We start from the raw sequence: 8,862 nt of genomic DNA on the forward strand, positions 1-8,862 counted from the left end.
ATATGTATCGCTGGCCATCGCCACGGCTGAGATCCCGGAGATGTGACAAAGACCACTCATTTGGGATTGTTTGTACGTCACAACACTGGCATGTCAGCCGACCGTTGTGAGGCACTTTGAAAAAAAATCTGATAGCGAATGATTATTGAGTCTGAAAAGCTTTACAAATCATCCAACTGTGCGTGTTTGGGGAGTGACAAGAGTGCCTGGGCTGATTGCAAGTAGATGAGCTGGCTGGAGGCCAACAGACAGACAGACAGGGAGAGGTTCTGAAGTGAAAAGCTTCTGGGTTCAAAACTGCCATGAACCTCCTCACCTAAAGCACTCTGTAGCTACAGGCGAGATAGCCTTTCACAAAACCAGCCCGGAGGACAATGTGTGTGTTGTCTTTGACAAAAGGCCCATTTTTCACACTGGATTATATTTCTCGCTTTTCCCCCCTCCTTTCTTGCCCTCTTTGTCCAGAAATGACCAGCAGAGAGAATGTCAAATATCTAAACAACATTGGGCACTTTTGCAGTCAGCAGCAGCAGCCCCCTCCTTGGTCATTTTCTGTCTTTCTGTTCTTTTTTATACAATAGCTGCATTAACTTTGCAGGCGAATGGGAATTGTGCATTGTGTCAAGAAGATTGAGGAAGACAGTACCAAATACCTACATAACTTGCCAAATCAAATATGATCTCACCGAAACAACACAGATTTACTTTTTCGTCACTCGCATTCCATGACTCAAATGTATCAAGACAGTTTCTCGCTCGATATTTATGTCCGGCGGACGGAAGCCACTCGACATTAGTTTTCATCTGGAGGGGGGAATGCCCTGGGGAGATAAACACTGGATGAATTTGCATTTAGGCACTGAGCCAGCCAATTCAGTGGAATCCTTCATGTTGCTCCCCCCGGCATTATGACAGCAGCAGGATACAAGTGTGGAGGGGAGAGTGCTTCACCCTGATTAATGTTGGAAAAGAACAACTTTCTGGGAATGACACTTGAAACCACAGCTTCATTTCAGTCAGCACAGTTTCAGTTAGGTTTTTATTAATTAAGTAACAAAACATTTACTGCTCCATGACTATAGCCTCGCTGGATTTGGCATGTCTTCATTAAACATCGCACTTATGCAGTCAGCCAAAGCTTTTGGTCTCTGTGTCTGAAAAGTTTGACGTAAGCAGTTGTTGGTGGAGGACGTGCCTATGTCAATAGGAGAGATTTTCATCATTGTGGAGTTTGGACAGCCCAATAGTGATTCCAAACCACAACATCCTGAGTAGAAATGGCTTCCACAGGTTTGCCATTGACTATTCTATTCATGATTTGATGCTTTCAAATATTCATTCCTTGGTCCTGTTTTGTTTAGCACATTTTACAACTCCAATGTTACTTTACGTTATTGCCCGTGCAAATCACCACAACCACATCACAAAGGCACGTTAGACTGTAACGGGAATGAAACAAAACCATTTCAATGCCAAATGTGTCGTTGCCCTGGCCATTGTGAGCTGTTTAAAGGAAGTATGTGTTGGCAGTGTGAGTTTATTGGCGCCTGGGGCTCGCCCACGCTTGGTGAATAATGCTGTTTGTTGTTGGTCTCGACTCATTGGAAGCACTGACAGACACTTTCAGGCTGAATGGTTTCCTGTCACCGTGCTAGTCTGCGTGCATCTGTTATAAAAGCACGGATACAGTGTTAGAACAACAGTTGAACAGGCGCTGTTGTAAACTCAATAAAACAATGTTTATCTAGACATTATTTAATCTTATATACAGAGCGCTGCTGGTTAGAGTCCAAAACCATTTTGCAAAAGATTTTTTTTTTCAAAAAGAAACATCTGTTGATGTTTTTTTAAAATGTAAGTCAAAGGGTAAACATAATTCGTTTGAGCTCACATTCTTATCATTAGCCATTTATCTTTATATAAATTATGAAAGCAAGTGAAAAATGAATTTGAGGTGTGGTAGGCCTATTTTTTTGTTTTGTTTTTAGGTATTTTGTTATTATTATTTTATGTTTCTCTAGGCTGTTGTAGTTCAGTAGCATGCATTCAATGAACATGTCTACATTCAACAAAGAAAGTGAGGATAAGTTACATAATGTATACTTATTATTAGTTTGTATAAACGAAGAGCTGTTTTCCAAAACGCTATATCCACCATTTTTGACTTTTTGCATTTTAATATTGGAATTGACTGTTAAGAAGTCCTATCATCTATGTGTGAATTCTTGCCATTCAAATGTTTTGAGAACATTCTTTTTAAACCTCTATAAAATTCATTTTGCAATGCAATTCAATGGAATGCCCAATACAAAAAAGTAAATTTCCCAACATTCTATAAAATGGATATATCTCATTTTGGAAAAGAGCTCTTCAGAGACAGACAGACAGACAGACAGACAGACAGACAGGCAAATGAAAAGGCGGACAGAGATAACTATATCTAAGTCTAAATATGAATAATAATACAAGGTGTGAATTATGAATATACTTAGGACACAGGAGATCAGAGACTTTTCTTATGCATAAATAGACAATACAGATTGTATGGCTATCTATACAATGAGGCTGGCATGACAAACAGTCAGACAGGAAAATGAACGGGAAGACAGATGATCAAAACTATTCTAAATATGAATGATATGAAATGCGATTTCACAAATATGTATGTAGAACTATATAGTTTTTACAATGTCTACATTTCTCACATAACTAATGCACAGACAGACATGCTCTAAGGTTCCCCATGCATCCTCCCTCTGAGGGTGGCCCATTTAAAGGCCGGCATCTGCTCTCTCACGTCAGTGAGTTCCGCTGGCGTGTAAAGCATGAAAGCTCGACATGTTTCATCAGTTTGTAATGCCCAGCGTACAAGCCTGTCAGCACAGGCTGATGAGCAACAGGTGATGGAGAGGCTTCGTATCTAATCGCTTTCGCGATGGTGAAAAGGGATCTAGTTTGTGTTCCTCTGGATCTGTCATACCTACTCTGTCAGAGGCTTTTCCTCCTCATATAGACAGACAACATCCAGAGGTGCTGTGCTGCCCACCATCACTGTTTACAAAGATATGAAAATGGCTTACAGTATGTCTTTGTTATTGATGTGAATTCTTTATAATGCTTATAAAGATATTCCACATTTTATTGTGTATCAGCATTTGTATCCATTATCAAACCTGGACTCCGTTTCTCGATTCTTGTCTTTGCTATCCGTCTTAAGTCGGTCGTAAGTTGCTCTTGAGTTGGTCTTAAGTTGGTCTTCAGTTGGTCTTTAGACGCAAGACCAACTTAAGAACAACTTAAGAACAACTTAAGACCAACTCAAGACCTTGGTTACAACGTTGGTGTTAAGAACGAACAAAATGGCTAAAGTCGTTAGCAAAGGCACTGTCGAGAAACGACCCCCTGAATAGCTTGCATAAAACACTATATGTCTGATAAAAAGAGAAAAGTCAACCCACCGCTCAGGTGTGTGAAAAACAGTCCAAAATGGTGCTCTTGGGGTTGGGAAATCCAGAATCAGAAAAGCAGCAGGTCCCAGGCACTCAGAGGTATCACAGCAGGAAGAAGGAGGCATATTAAAAAAGCCTTTATTAACTGTGGCTACTCATATTTGAAATTAAAATGCCAACATGTTTCGACCATATAGCCTAATGGTCTTCATCAGGGCAAAGCAAAGACAATGAATGAGCACAAAGTTTAAAAAGTTTATGTATGATATTTGTGTTTTCTCACAGGATACTGCTTGCCTGGTTAACACCAGACCTAATCATAAGTGAGATTAGTCTTTCAGATCGAAATGATTGTGTAGAACTAAAGGCAGTATGGGAGTTCCCAGGCTAGGATACTGCTGCTATAGAGAATGAATGCATTATAAATACCATACAGTTGGCAGTTTATGGGAAATACTGATCTGTGACCTAGTAGGCTACATCACAGCATTCTGCTATATAGCCTATGTACCTATGTACTGGTAGAAATGACAGTAAAAGCATGCAAGGCTGAGGTGACGTTCTTACGTTTTTTTTCAATATTCAATTATAAAAATCTGAAATCATTCCATTGGTTCATCAACCCATAAAAGAATGTATACCACTTCCCATTTGTTTACCCCACCTACTATAATAGACTGTAATATTGGTCTAAATATTTGCTTTGATTCGATTGAGACCTTAGAAAGACTATTCCACCTGAACTGAAAAATATGCATTCATAGTGTAGATACTTCACAGATGTCTATTGCTGTATATATATACAATCTCAATACAGTTTTTCTAATATAATTTGGTCAAACAGCCTAAGCAATGAAAAAATACAGCAGGTAACTTCAGGTCACAGCAGTTTGCAGGAGGACACAGCAGCCAACGTTGTTGTTTTTTTGTTGTTGCCATGTATGCATTGGTTGTGTGCCAGTGTGTTCTGTTCATTGTAACAAACTTTCACAATGCAGAGGGCTTTTGTCAACACTTAGCCCTCTCACGAAGGTTTACATTTGACAGAGACCTTAGAATTCTTCAGTGCACTGCATCATACATGAACAAATGTATGCAAATTTAACACAGAAAGCAAACTGCATAAAATCCAAGCTAATTTGAGGAATCCCACAACTTTAAGCACAACATCAACAGCAATTGGTAAATGCTAGTGTCACTGCCCTTAAATTTCTGTTTGTAAACAGCTCACAGGTAGTCTTTTGTGCCATATACTACTATATACAGTATAGCCTACCTACTGATACTTGAAACATCATTTCTTCAAAAAGTAATACATATCCATAGCTCCTACATTTCATGTATCATCACTAGACTGACACACACAACCAATTGTAATTGAGTGACAAAGACACCTTTTTCGTGGTTTTATGACATCAAAGAACTTAATTCATGACAGACACCAGCTCCTCTCTAACAACCTGCTACTGCTGTATATTATGTAGGGGTGAATTCAGGTAAATTGGACCATTTGCTTATAGCCAAAGAAGTGGGCCAATTTACCTGAATTCACCATATTATTGATACATATATTATTATTGTTTATTATTGTTTATTATTATTACTACTATATTATTGATTATTGATATTATTGATACATAATGACAAATCACTGGTCAGCTTAGGTCAAGGGGTCGCATGGCAGAAGTGGTGGCACACCAATGTTACACAGCAGGAATATGACTCTACACTTCTTCAGTGTATCATGGAGAGCGCTCAGCTTTTAGGAAAGGAAAGTTTTAAAGCATAGTCCTCCACAAAGGCCCAAATAATTTGTTTTAAAAATCCCTGTTACCACCAGTGACGTCACATAACACCACCCAGACTAAGGCTGGGCACAATGAGGATTTTCCGATGTAGTCTGCATAGAAAACGTGACCATTGTGAAATCCAAAAATAAATCCCTGCAATTATCACAACACCGTATCATTTTGAAGATGTGGTGCTGAAAGAACATAACAAGGGATTTGGGTACTTCTGTTGGCAGGTCAGCCTGTTTGTCTGTGTAAGTGTTGGCGCTGAACATTTAATCTGTCTTTTCTAATCGGAGTATGTGTTGGCCACGAACTCAGACATGTCTGCTTAGACTAAAAACAATCAAGGGATAGAACATGAACAATCACGGCTGCAAGAAAATGCCTGGTTTGAACTACGTACGTAGTTATAATTTATTAAAAATTAAGTTCAACCATGGAAAATGTTTCATTATTATGCACACCCACTGATAACATGGCAAATCTGTGGGTGGTCCAGGGTACAATATATCAATGGTGTTACATCTACATTTTCTGTACATTCAAGAGAAACATAATTAACACCAACCTTGAAAATCTTTGTGATAGATGAAGTGAACCCAATTTGTAACTCAACACATGTGGACACATGGACATTAAGTGAAGATTGTGATTAGGTAAAGAAAAGAATACGCATTCTTGTGAAGATAATATTTTTAGTAAGGTGCTAAAATAAAATAAATCAGGCAAATTATTTTTTTGGCCACGCACATTTTTGATTACAAAAGAATGCTTTGAACACTTTTAAAAGTAAACTTTTTTTCCCCATGAAATCAATGAAAACACTTCAAGACACACTTTTCCCCCCTCCCTTATAGCCCCATCAGATAGAGCGGTCCTGAACAGTTGTGTAACGGACAGAGCAGCTCCATAGTGCCAAGTGTTTCATGTCAAGCGCACAATCTCTCCCTGCCTATGGCCAGTTCAAACACTCGCCTCTAACAGCTATTAGGAGGTGATATCTCCAAGACGGGCTCGACAGGGCCAATAAGTCAAGAGCACATTGTGCTCCGAACGGCAGACCCACTCAGAGGCGGACTTTCCATTGGGCAAACCTAGGCAATTGCCTAGGTCCCAAAACAAATCTGTCCTCCATAGGGGCCCAAACTGTCACACCAGTCGTGGTAGACACACAAAAAAGCAGACTTGATCTTAATGTGTCATCTATGTAAAGTAATCAAAGATCTACTGTATGAGAAAAACACTTGCATAGCACCAAAACACAGAATTTTGTGTCTATATAATGACTTTTGAGGGTTCCATGTTTATATTTCGCCTAGGGCCCCAAAATGGCTAGACCCGCCCCTGGACCCACTACAGCAAGTATCATAAACACAGAAAAAAAGAAGAAAAAAAATGTAATTCTTCAGCAATGCAGTCATGGAGAAGGACCCCCCTTTACAGATAGTGGAAATATAACAACAGCTAGGAAGAAGATAGAAAGACAATGAAAGTGAATATACCACAGGCTTTCTTCACACTGTGATAGTGTTGTTAAACTAACTGTGTGAGACTAGAAGTGACCACCCCCCATTTGCCTCTCCTGTGCCGTCAAGTGAAAATGACCCCCTTGAAAATAAGGCTGACATGTATGGGGTGCTGATGGGGTGGCCGGGTCAAGAGGAGGGTATTGAGGCTTGTTATATGGGTCTGAGGACTTAGTTGCATTGCATACCCCCCACTAGGTTCCTCTGGCTCTAACACTATAGGAGACCCAGGAGAAGAGATAACCCCCTACCTCCAAACACACACACACGCACGCACACACTTACACACACACACGCACACATGCACACGCACAAGCACAGGCACACGCACGCACACACACAGACAGACACACACACACACACTATCTCTCTCTCCCCCTCGGACATGCGTGCCCGCAGACACACGCACGCACACACACACACACACACACACACACACACACACACACACACACACACACACACACACACACAAACACACAACCACACACACACACACACACACACACACACACACACACACACACACACACACACACACACACACAGACAGACAATCAGTCATACCTCTTTCACGCTGTGAAGGATCAGGTGACCTTTCCTACCTTTGAAATCTGGGATGTGATCAAATAGCCCGTCATCAGTTAAAGCTCCGAGGACCTGGCACAATGACCCCTTTCTCCCCTCAATGGAAGACAGGACCCCTGCCACACACAAAGGACCTGATAGACACGCACACACAGAGACGCACGCATGCACGCGCACACGCACACGCACACGCACACTCACACACACACACACACACACACACACACACACACACACACACACACACACACACACACACACACACACACACACACACACACACACACACACACACACACACACACACACTTATGCAATTGGAATGTGAGAGTAAAGCCTATGGATAAGACAACTAACAACGTTCCGATCATCAAAATAGCAAGCACTTGCTAAAATGTCAAGGAAATAAAGACAAAAAATATAAGTGACACAACCACAAAGCATATTGTGTTACCATTCCTTTTAGCCAATGGTGAACAAAGAATGCACATCACAACACATCATGAGAAAATGATCCAACTGTGGGTGCACATAAAATGCAGAGCTGAATGTCAACCGTTCACCCACATGTGCAAAAGATTAAGCGACAAATTATTTACATATGCACCACTTCACCAAATAACAACAGGCTTACAAAGCTGCCTTTGGGTGAAGCACTAGCTGGTCCCCTATGACCTAGGGCCGCAACACAAACGTCTCTTTAAAGTCTGCGGAATTTGTTACTGATTCTCAGAATGCCTCCAGGCCACCTCAGGCCTTCGTGGTGACTAGGTATCCGAATGAGCTGGTGGGTCAGTTTCAGACTCTGTGCCTGCTGTCTTTGATTGAAGAAGAAGACAACTCAGCCTAGAAAACCATCCCCGTCATCATCATCATCATCAGTATAAGGAAGAGGAAGACAACTCAGTGTAAACCATCATCATCATCATCATCATCATCATCATCATCATCATCATCATCTTCATCATAGACTCCATATAATCCACCATATAAACTACATCGTTACAGTCCAACTTACTTGTTTGTTAACAAAGGAGGGACAGGACAGTAAATCCATACCTGCTGTCCAAGCATAATGTACTGTTTGTTGACACCAATACCTATAGTTGTGTGGTTTCTGTCAAGCCAGTTTTTGCATAGCTAACATTTACAGCACGTTTCTGTTATTTCATATAATTTGCTTCAAGTCTATGCCAGGTACTCCTCTGTGTACGTATGTACTGTTTGTGTTCTGTGTACTGGCTCCCAGTAGTCTATCTGCAATGTAGAAACCATCCAGACTACGTACTGAAGCAAGACTTTGGTCTCATTGGACATGTTGTGGATCCAACTGTCAAGTCCTCACTGTCATCTGGGGTTAAACCCTCAGTACTGTACAATCCAGCCTGGGCTTCAAACCTACAACCTCACAGCAATCTGGCATTAGAGGCAGATATGTCATCAGGTGAGTTAAAGGCCAGGCCACTAACTCAGTGGCTAATGTATCCAGGGCTATCCAAGGAGGTA

This window comes from Engraulis encrasicolus, chromosome 14, assembly GCF_034702125.1.
Source record: "Engraulis encrasicolus isolate BLACKSEA-1 chromosome 14, IST_EnEncr_1.0, whole genome shotgun sequence".
NCBI classification, from domain to species: domain Eukaryota; kingdom Metazoa; phylum Chordata; class Actinopteri; order Clupeiformes; family Engraulidae; genus Engraulis; species Engraulis encrasicolus.